Source organism: Coregonus clupeaformis, unplaced genomic scaffold (assembly GCF_020615455.1).
Source record: "Coregonus clupeaformis isolate EN_2021a unplaced genomic scaffold, ASM2061545v1 scaf1510, whole genome shotgun sequence".
In the NCBI taxonomy this organism is placed as follows: Eukaryota; Metazoa; Chordata; class Actinopteri; order Salmoniformes; family Salmonidae; genus Coregonus; species Coregonus clupeaformis.
This window is the reverse complement of record NW_025534964.1, coordinates 15,725-27,500: the sequence shown is the minus strand read 5'-3', so window position 1 is coordinate 27,500 and position 11,776 is coordinate 15,725.

The window sequence follows — 11,776 nt, the reverse complement described above, 5'->3', positions numbered from 1 at the left end:
TTTCACTTGCTTTGGCAATGTTAACATATGTTTCCCATGCCAATAAAGCCTATTGAATTGAAATGAATTGAGAGAGAGAGAGAGAGAGAGAGAGAGAGAGAGAGAGAGAGAGAGAGAGAGAGAGAGAGAGAGAGAGAGAGAGAGAGAGAGAGAGAGAGAGAGAGAGAGAGAGAGAGACATAGGGACAGAGAGAGAGAGAGCAAGAGAGAGAGGTAGAGAGACAGTGAGAAAGAGAGAGAGAGAGAGAACACAGAGAGTACACAGAGAGTAAACAGAGAGTACACAGTGGCAGAATACTTGACCACTGTGACTGACCCAAACTTAAGGAAAGCTTTGACTATGTACAGACTCAGTGAGCATAGCCTTGCTATTGAGAAAGGCCGCCGTAGGCAGACCTGGCTCTCAAGAGAAGACAGGCTATGTGCACACTGCCCACAAAATGAGGTGGAAACTGAGCTGCACTTCCTAACCTCCTGCCAAATGTATGACCATATTAGAGACACATATTTCCCCTCAGATTACAGCGATCCACAAAGAATTCGAAAACAAACCCAATTTTGATAAACTCCCTTATCTACTGGGTGAAAAACCACAGTGTGCCATCACAGCTGCAAGATTTGTGACCTGTTGCCACAAGAAAAGGGCAACCAGTGAAGAACAAACACCATTGTAAATACAACCCATATTTATGTTTATTTATTTTCCCATTTGTACTTTAACTATTTGCACATTGTTACAACATTTACATTTACATTTTAGTCATTTAGCAGACGCTCTTATCCAGAGCGACTTACAGTTAAGTGAATACATTTTTTTTAGTTAATTTTTTTTTTATACTGGCCACCCGTGGGAATCAAACCCACAACCCTGGCGTTGCAAACGCCATGCTCTATCAACTGAGCTACATCCCTGCCGGCCATTCCCTCCCCTACCCTGGACGACGCTGGGCCAATAGTGCGCCGCCCATGAGTCTCCCGGTCGCGGCCGGCTGCGACAGAGCCTGGATTCGAACCAGGATCTAGTGGCACAGTTAGCACTGCGATGCAGTGCCTTAGACCACTGCGCCACTGTATATAGACATAATATGACATTTGAAATGTCTTTATTCTTTGAAACTTCTGAGTGTAATGTTTACTGTTAATATTTATTGTTTATTTCACTTTTGTTTACTATCTACTTCACTTGCTTTGGCAATGTTAACACACGTTTCCCATGCCAATAAAGCCCTTAAATTGAAATTGAAATTGAATTGAGACAGAGGGGGACAGGGGGAGAGACAGTGAGACAGTCAGAAAGAGAGAGAGAGAGAGACAGAGAATCAGTCAGACAGAGAGAGAGAGAGAGAAACAGTGAATCAGTCAGACAGAGAGAGAGAGAGAGAGAGAGGGTGAATCAGTCAGAGAGAGAGAGAGAGAGAAACAGTGAATCAGTCAGAGAGAGAGAGAGAGAGAGAGAGACAGTGAATCAGTCAGAGAGAGAGAGAGAGAGAGAGATACAGTGAATCAGTCAGACAGAGAGAGAGAGAGAGAGAGACAGTGAATCAGTCAGAGAGAGAGAGAGAGAGAGACAGTGAATCAGTCAGACAGAGAGAGAGAGAGACAGTGAATAAGTCAGAGAGAGAGAGAGAGAGAGGGTGAATCAGTCAGAGAGAGAGAGAGAGAGAAACAGTGAATCAGTCAGACAGAGAGAGAGAGAGAGAGAGAGACAGTGAATCAGTCAGACAGAGAGAGAGCGAGACAGTGAATCAGTCAGACAGAGAGAGAGAGAGAGAGAGAGAGAGAGAGAGAGACAGTGAATCAGTCAGAGAGAGAGAGAGAGAGACAGTGAATCAGTCAGACAGAGAGAGAGAGAGAGAGACAGTGAATCAGTCAGAGAGAGAGAGAGAGAGACAGTGAATCAGTCAGACAGAGAGAGAGAGAGAGAGACAGTGAATCAGTCAGAGAGAGAGAGAGAGAGAAACAGTGAATCAGTCAGACAGAGAGAGAGAGAGACAGTGAATCAGTCAGACAGAGAGAGAGAGAGAGACAGTGAATCAGTCAGGCATAGAGAGAGAGAGACATTGAATCAGTCAGACAGAGAGAGAGAGAGAGAGTGAATCAGTCAGACAGAGAGAGAGAGAGACAGTGAATCAGTCAGAGAGAGAGAGAGAGAGACAGTGAATCAGTCAGAGAGAGAGAGAGAGAGAGAGCAGGAATCAGTCAGACAAAGAGAGAGAACAGTGAATCAGTCAGAGAGAGAGAGAGAGACAGTGAATCAGTCAGAGAGAGAGAGAGAGACAGTGAATCAGTCAGACAGAGAGAGAGAGAGAGAGAGACAGTGAATCAGTCGAGAGAGAGAGAGAGAGAGAGAGAGAGAGAGAGAGAGAGAGAGAGAGAGAGAGAGAGAGAGAGAGAGAGAGAGAGAGAGAGAGAGAGAGAGAGAGAGAGAGACAGTGAATCAGTCAGACAGACAGTCAGAGAGAGAGAGGGAGTATCAGCAGCATGATCAGCAGCATAGCATTATGAGCTTAAAACAAATAGATAAACATTCAAAACTATAGGAGACAAGCCTCTACAAAACCCTTCCGAAATGGAATCATCGGGAACTGTTTACTGATGGAATTTGAACTAAATCTGTTTGAAAAGGACTCTCACTAGCTAGCCACCTAACCAGCTAGCCACCTAGCCAACTAGCCACCTAGCCAGCTAGCCACCTAGCCACCTAGCCAGCTAGCCACCTAGCCAACTAAACACCTAGCCAGCTAACCACCTAGCCAGCTAACCACCTAGCCAGCTAACCACCTAGCCAGCTAGCCAAGAGGAACCTAGATGAGAAAAAAAGTGCAAAACTCTGTCAGCAACCTCAAAAAGTGAGTAGCTATGGAAATAACAGGAGAGAACTAGAAGAGAGAACAGTCAGCGATTTTCTTGCTCTTTTACCAAATTTAGGAGATCAACCACTAAACTAGGCTAGGTTAAAAACTGGCCAGTTTGAATTTCCCACCTTTTCTGATGAGTAAAGTAGCAGTCTCTGCCCCTCCCCCACATAGATGTAGCAGAACAGCATCCCTGTGAGGACATGTCTCTCTCTCCCCCTAAACTGAGGCCATTCCAATATACTACCCCCCAGAGGCCAAAAACGATAATGCACAAAACCAGCACGAGCAGAAACTTTTGAGGGAGAGACCAGAGACTCCGTTTTCAGACCTATACAAAACCAGAGACTCCGTTTGCAGACCTATACAAGACCAGAGACTCCGTTTGCAGACCAATACAAGACCAGAGACTCCGTTTGCAAACCTATACAAGACCAGAGACTCAGTTTGCAGACCTATACAAGACCAGAGACTCAGTTTGCAGACCTATACAAGACCAGAGACTCCGTTTGCAGACCTATACAAGACCAGAGACTCTGTTTTCAGACCTATACAAGACCAGAGACTCTGTTTGCAGACCTATACAAGAACAGAGACCCTGTTTGCAGACCTCTACAAGAACAGAGACTCTGTTTGCAGACCTATACAAGACCAGAGACTCTGTTTGGAGACCTATACGAGGTGCACCCCCCTATCCACACCGCAGTGGAGAAGGTGGAAAGCTTCAAGTTCCTTGGCGTACACATCACTGACAAACTAAAATGGTCCACCCACGCAGACAGTGTGGTGAAGAAGGCGCAACAGAGCCTCTTCAACCTCAGGAGGCTGAAGAAATTTGGCTTGGCACCTAAAACCCTCACAAACTTTTACAGATGCAAAATTGAGAACATCCTGTCGGGCTGTATCACTGCCTGGTACGGCAACTGCACCGCCCGCAACCGGAGGGCTCTCCAGAGGGCGTGTGGTCTGCCAAACGACATTACCAGGGGCAAACTACCCACCCTCCAGGACACCTACAGCACCCAATCAAATCAAATCAAATTTTATTTGCCACATGCGCCGAATACAATAGGTGTAGACATTACTGTGAAATGCTTACTTACAGCCCTTAACCAACAATGCATTATTTTTTTTATAAAAAAGTAAAATAAAACAACAACAACTAAAAAGTGTTGAGAAAAAAGAGCAGAAGTGAAATAAAATAACAGTAGGGAGGCTACATACAGGGGGGGTACCGGTGCAGAGTCAATGTGCGGGGGGCACCGGCTAGTTGAGGTAGTTGAGGTAATATGTACATGTGGGTAGAGTTAAAGTGACTATGCATAAATAATTAACAGAGTAGCAGCAGCGTAAAAAGATGGGGTGGGGGTGGGGGGGCAGTGCAAATAGTCCGGGTAGCCATGATTAGCTGTGCAGGAGCCTTATGGCTTGGGGGGTAGAAGCTGTTGAGAAGCCTTTTGGACCTAGACTTGGCACTCCGGTACCGCTTGCCGTGCGGTAGCAGAGAGAACAGTCTATGACTAGGGTGGCTGGAGTCTTTGACAATTTTGAGGGCCTTCCTCTTACACCACCTGGTATAGAGGTCCTGGATGGCGGGAAGCTTGGCCCCAGTGATGTACTGGGCAGTATGCACTACCCTCTGTAGTGCCTTGCGGTCGGAGGCCGAGCAGTTGCCATTCCAGGCGGTGATGCAACCAGTCAGGATGCTCTCGATGGTGCAGCTGTAGACAGGAAGGCCAAAAAGATCATCAAGGACATCAACCACACGAGCCGCTGCCTGTTCACCCAGCTATCATCCAGAAGGCAAGGTTAGTACAGGTGCATCAAAGCTGGGACCGAGAGAATGAAAATCAGCTTCTATCTCAAGGCCATCAGACTGTTAAATAGCCATCACTAGCACATTAGAGGCTGCTGCTGCCTATTGAAATCACTGGCCACTTTAAGAAATGGAACACTAGTCACTTTAATAATGTTTACATATCTTGCACAACTCATCTCATATGTCTATACTGCATTCTATAATATTCTACTGTATCTTAGTCCATGCCGCTCTGTCATTGCTTGTCCATATATATATATATATATTCTTAAATTCCATTCCTTACTTAGATGTGTGTGTATATGTTGTGAAGTTGTTACATATTACTTGTTAGATATTACTGCACTGTTGGAGCTAGAAGCACAAGCATTTCGCTACACCCGCAATAACTTCTGCTAAACAGGTGTATGTGACAAATACAATTTAATTTGATTTGATTTTATACAAGACCAGAGACTGTTTGCAGACCTATAAAAGAACGGAGACTCTGTTTGCAGACCTATACAAGAACAGAGACTATGTTTGCAGACTTATACAAGAACGGAGATGTCAGCAAGGTAATTGTCTTGACAGAGCAGCCAAGTGCATGGCACTGAGCAGTAAAGGCCCACTAACCCTCAATCAAAAGAGAGGGAATTTGTAATGGCTGACACCGTACAGGGGTCCACAGCCAGCACATGAAGAGATGACAGCAGCCAGACACCGTACAGAGGCCCACAGCCAGCACAGGAAGAGATGACAGCAGCCAGACACCGTACAGGGGTCCACAGCCAGCACATGAAGAGATGACAGCAGCCAGACACCGTACAGGGGTCCACAGCCAGCACAGGAAGAGATGACAGCAGCCAGACACCGTACAGGGGTCCACAGCCAGCACATGAAGAGATGACAGCAGCCAGACACCGTACATGGGTCCACAGCCAGCACATGAAGAGATGACAGCAGCCTCACTGCACAGCTGAGGGACATGCAACAAGAGAAAGAGAGACTCAAGAGAGAACTGGCTGATCATACAGCGTAGGTGAGGGAGCTGCAGAGAGATAGAGAGAACTGGCTGATCATACAGCATAGGTGAGAGAGCTGCAGAGAGACAGAGAGAACTCCAGGACTGAGATGGCCATACTAAGACAGCAGCTGCAGGACAAAGAGAGAGAGAGAGACCTGTGCCCTAAAGACACAGTTGAAACCCCACCCTGAGCTCTGCCCAAACACAGCAGAGAAGATCACTCTAACAAGCCAGATCTCTCCAGCCCAGCCTGCACCCCCATCACCAACCAGCCAAGCCTGCACCCCACCACCAACTCACAGGACAAAACCCAAGCCACATCAACACCAGCCCAGGAGAGGGTGGCTACATCACTGAGGAGTAATGACCTGGGGGCCCAGCAGGAGAGGGTGGCTACATCACTGAGGAGTAATGACCTGGGGGCCCAGCAGGAGAGGGTGGCTACATCACTGAGGAGTAATGACCTGGGGGCCCAGCAGGAGAGGGTGGCTAAATCACTGAGGAGTAATGACCTGGGGGCCCAGCAGGAGAGGGTGGCTACATCACTGAGTAATAATAATAATAATATAATTGCCATTTAGCAGACGCTTTTATCCAAAGCGACTTACAGTCATGCGTGCATACATTTTTTTGTGTATGGGTGGTCCCGGGGATCGAACCCACTACCTTGGCGTTACAAGCGCCGTGCTCTACCAGCTGAGCTACAGAGGACCTGGGGGCCCAGCAGGAGAGGGTGGCTACATCACTGAGGAGTAATGACCTGGGGGCCCAGCAGGAGAGGGTGGCTACATCACTGAGGAGTAATGACCTGGGGGCCAAGCAGGAGAGGGTGGCTACATCACTGAGTAAGGACCTGGGGGCCCAGCAGGAGAGGGTGGCTACATCACTGAGGAGTAATGACCTGGGGCCCAGCAGGAGAGGGTGGCTACATCACTGAGTAAGGACCTGGGGGCCCAGCAGGAGAGGGTGGCTACATCACTGAGTAAGGACCTGGGGGCCCAGCAGGAGAGGGTGGCTACATCACTGAGGTAATGACCTGGGGGCCCAGGAGTAGAGGGTGGCTACATCACTGAGGAGTAATGACCTGGGAGCCCAGCAGGAGAGGGTGGCTACATCACTGAGGAGTAATGACCTGGGGCCCAGCAGGAGAGGGTGGCTACATCACTGAGTAAGGACCTGGGGCCCAGCAGGAGAGGGTGTCTACATCACTGAGTAAGGACCTGGGGCCCAGCAGGAGAGGGTATCTACATCACTGAGTAATGACCTGGGGGCCCAGCAGGAGAGGGTGGCTACATCACTGAGTAAGGACCTGGGGGGCCCAGCAGGAGAGGGTGGCTACATCAATGAGTAAGGACCTGGGGGCCCAGCAGGAGAGGGTGGCTACATCACTGAGTAAGGACCTGGGGGCCCAGCAGGAGAGGGTGGCTACATCACTGAGTAATGACCTGGGGGCCCAGGAGGAGAGGGTGGCTACATCACTGAGTAAGGACCTGGGGGCCCAGCAGGAGAGGGTGGCTACATCACTGAGGAGTAATGACCTGGGGGCCCAGCAGGAGAGGGTGGCTACATCACTGAGGAGTAATGACCTGGGGGCCCAGCAGGAGAGGGTAGCTACATCACTGAGGAGTAATGACCTGGGGGCCCAGCAGGAGAGGGTCGCTACATCACTGAGGAGTAATGACCTGGGGGCCCAGCAGGAGAGGGTGGCTACATCACTGAGGAGTAATGACCTGGGGGCCCAGCAGGAGAGGGTGGCTACATCACTGAGTAAGGACCTGGGGGGCCCAGCAGGAGAGGGTGGCTACATCACTGAGTAAGGACCTGGGGGCCCAGCAGGAGAGGGTGGCTACATCACTGAGTAAGGACCTGGGGGGCCCAGCAGGAGAGGGTGCCTACATCACTGACGAGTAATGACCTGGGGGCCCAGAAGGAGAGGGGTGGCTACATCACTGAGTATGGACCTGGGGCCCAGCAGGAGAGGGTGGCTACATCACTGAGGAGTAATGACCTGGGGCCCAGCAGGAGAGGGTGGCTACATCACTGAGTAAGGACCTGGGGCCCAGCAGGAGAGGGTGGCTACATCACTGAGTAAGGACCTGGGGGCCCAGCAGGAGAGGGTGGCTACATCACTGAGTAAGGACCTGGGGGCCCAGCAGGAGAGGGTGGCTACATCACTGAGTAAGGACCTGGGGGCCCAGCAGGAGAGGGTGGCTACATCACTGAGTAATGACCTGGGGGCCCAGGAGGAGAGGGTGCCTACATCACTGAGGAGTAATGACCTGGGGGGCCCAGCAGGAGAGGGTGGCTACATCACTGAGTAATGACCTGGGGGCCCAGGAGGAGAGAGGTGGCTACATCACTGAGTAAGGACATGGGGGCCCAGCAGGAGAGGGTGGCTACATCACTGAGGAGTAATGACCTGGGGGCCCAGCAGGAGAGGCTGGCTACATCACTGAGGAGTAATGACCTGGGGGCCCAGCAGGAGAGGGTGGCTACATCACTGAGTAAGGACCTGGGGGCCCAGCAGGAGAGGGTGCCTACATCACTGAGGGAGTAATGACCTGGGGGCCCAGCAGGAGAGGGGGTGGCTACATCACTGAGTAAGGACCTGGGGGCCCAGCAGGAGAGGGTGGCTACATCACTGAGGAGTAATGACCTGGGGGCCCAGCAGGAGAGGGTGGCTACATCACTGAGGAGTAATGACCTGGGGGCCAAGCAGGAGAGGGTGGCTACATCACTGAGTAAGGACCTTGGGGCCCAGTAGGAGAGGGTGGCTACATCACTGAGTGAGGACCTGGGGGGCCCAGCAGGAGAGGGTGGCTACATCACTGAGGAGTAATGACCTGGGGGCCCAGCAGGAGAGGGTGGCTACATCACTGAGTAAGGACCTGGGGGGCCCAGCAGGAGAGGGTGGCTACATCACTGAGTAAGGACCTGGGGCCCAGCAGGAGAGGGTGGCTACATCACTGAGGGAGTAATGACCTGGGGGCCCAGGAGGAGAGGGTGGCTACATCACTGAGGAGTAATGACCTGGGGGCCCAGCAGGAGAGGGTGGCTACATCACTGAGGAGTAATGACCTGAGGGCCCAGCAGGAGAGGGTGGCTACATCACTGAGTAAGGACCTGGGGGCCCAGCAGGAGAGGGTGTCTACATCACTGAGTAAGGACCTGGGGGCCCAGCAAGAGAGGGTATCTACATCACTGAGTAATGACCTGGGGGCCCAGCAGAGAGGGTGGCTACATCACTGAGTAAGGACCTGGGGGCACAGCAGGAGAGGGTGGCTACATCACTGAGTAAGGACCTGGGGGCCCAGCAGGAGAGGTTGGCTACATCACTGAGTAAGGACCTGGGGGCCCAGCAGAGAGGGGTGGCTACATCACTGAGTAAGGACCTGGGGGCCCAGCAGGAGAGGGTGGCTACATCACTGAGTAAGGACCTGGGGGCCCAGCAGGAGAGGGTGGCTACATCACTGAGGAGTAATGACCTGGGGGCCCAGCAGGAGAGGGGTGGCTACATCACTGAGGAGTAATGACCTGGGGCCCAGCAGGAGAGGGTGGCTACATCACTGAGGAGTAATGACCTGGGGGGCCCAGCAGGAGAGGGTGGCTACATCACTGAGGAGTAATGACCTGGGGGGCCCAGCAGGAGAGGGTGGCTACATCACTGAGGAGTAATGACCTGGGGGCCCAGCAGGAGGGTGGCTACATCACTGAGGAGTAATGACCTGGGGGCCCAGCAGGAGAGGGTGGCTACATCACTGAGGAGTAATGACCTGGGGGGCCCAGCAGGAGAGGGTGGCTACATCACTGAGGAGTAATGACCTGGGGGCCCAGCAGGAGAGGGTGGCTACATCACTGAGTAAGGACCTGGGGGCCCAGCAGGAGAGGGTGGCTACATCACTGATTAAGGACCTGGGGGCCCAGCAGGAGAGGGTGGCTACATCACTGAGTAAGGACCTGGGGGCCCAGCAGAAGAGGGTGGCTACATCACTGAGGAGTAATGACCTGGGGGCCCATCAGGAGAGGGTGGCTACATCACTGAGTAAGGACCTGGGAGCCCAGCAGAAGAGGGTGGCTACATCACTGAGTAAGGACCTGGGGGCCCAGCAGGAGAGGGTGGCTACATCACTGAGTAAGGACCTGGGGGCCCAGCAGGAGAGGGTGGCTACATCACTGAGTAAGGACCTGGGGGCCCAGCAGGAGAGGGTGGCTACATCACTGAGTAAGGACCTGGGGGGCCCAGCAGGAGAGGGTGGCTACATCACTGAGTAAGGACCTGGGGGGCCCAGCAGGAGAGGGTGGCTACATCACTGAGTAATGACATGGGGGGCCCAGCAGGAGAGGGTGGCTACATCACTGAATAATGACCTGGGGGCCCAGCAGGAGAGGGTGGCTACATCACTGAGTAAGGACCTGGGGGCCCAGCAGGAGAGGGTGGCTACATCACTGAGTAAGGACCTGGGGGCCCAGCAGGAGAGGGTGGCTACATCACTGAGTAATGACCTGGGGGCCCAGCAGAGAGGGTGGCTACATCACTGAGTAAGGACCTGGGGGCCCAGCAGGAGAGGGTGGCTACATCACTGAGTAAGGACCTGGGGGCCCAGCAGGAGAGGGTGTCTCATCGCTTGAGTAGGGTAATAGAATAGGCCATCACCACATTCCCCAACACCAAGATTGTGGTGTCCGCTCTTCTCCAGAGAACAGACTTTTACCCCGAAACTATACAACGATCAATGCCTGCATCTCCTGGGACTGTGCCCTGCAGCCGAATGTACACCTGGCCCCCCATCCTACCCTCAACATGAACTGCCTCTTTGAAGGGTTGGGGGTTGCCAGGACACCGAAGAATGTTGCCCTAGGACGCCTTCGCCCACCACATCCAACAGAAGCAGAATAGCAGCCCCCACCGCGAAAAGACTAGCCCCACAACCCAGCAGACATGAACCCAGAACCCCCCATGGGCACCACTAGGCCTGAGCAACTCCAAACCCCTCAGCACCTCCACCATTGCAACAAAAGCCTTACCCAGGTAGACAGAGCTACGCCGAGGCTGTCAGAAGAGCAACAGGGAAACAAACACATTAACACACAGGGAGACAAACACATTATTGTAGCCTTTTTTCTGTAGCCTGTCAATTATGTGTCCTGTCTATCCTTGTTCTCTCCTCTCTGCACAGGCCATACAAACGCTTCATACCGCGTGGCTGCTACCACTCTAATCTGGTGGTCCCTGCGCGCACGACCCACGTGGAGTTCCAGGTCTCTGGCAGCCTCTGGAACTGCCGTTCTGCGGCCAACAAGGCAGAGTTCATCTCAGCCTATGCTACCCTCCAGTCCTTCGACTTCTTGGCGCTGACGGAAACATGGATTACCACAGAAAACACTGCTACTCCACGCTCTTTCCTCATCTAACCATGTGTTCTCGCATACCCCGAGAGCATTGGTCACGCGGCGGTGGCACAGGAATCCTCATCTCCCGGGTGGGCATTCTTTTTTCCCCTGACGGCCACTGTCTATCTCCTCATTTGAATTCCATGCTGTCACAGTCACTAGCCCATTCAAGCTTAACATCCTTGTTATTTATCGCCTCCAGGTTCCCTTGGAGAGTTCATCAATGAGCTTGACGCCTTGATAAGTTCCTTTCCTGAGGATGGCCCACACCCTCGCAGTTCTGGGTGACTTTAACCTCCCTACATCTGCCTTTGACTCATTTCTCTCTGCCTCCTTCTTTCCACTCCTTTCCTCTTTTGACCTCACCCTCTCACCGTCTCCCCCCTACTCACAAGGCAGGCAATATGCTTGACCTCATCTTTACTAGATGCTGTTCTTCTACTAATCTCACTGCAACTCCCCTCCAAGTCTCCGACCACTACTTTGTATCCTTTTTCTTTCTCGCTTCCTCCTCCAACACTACTCACTCTGCCCCTACTCAGATGGTAATGTGCCATTGCAACGTTCCTCTCTCTCCCCCGCTACTCTCTCCTCTTCCATCCTATCATCTCTTCCCTCTGCTAAACCCTTCTACCTCCGATTCCTGATTCTGCCTTCTCAGTTCCCGCTCAGTCCAGTCAAAGCTTTTGCTGCCTGGCATTCCAGG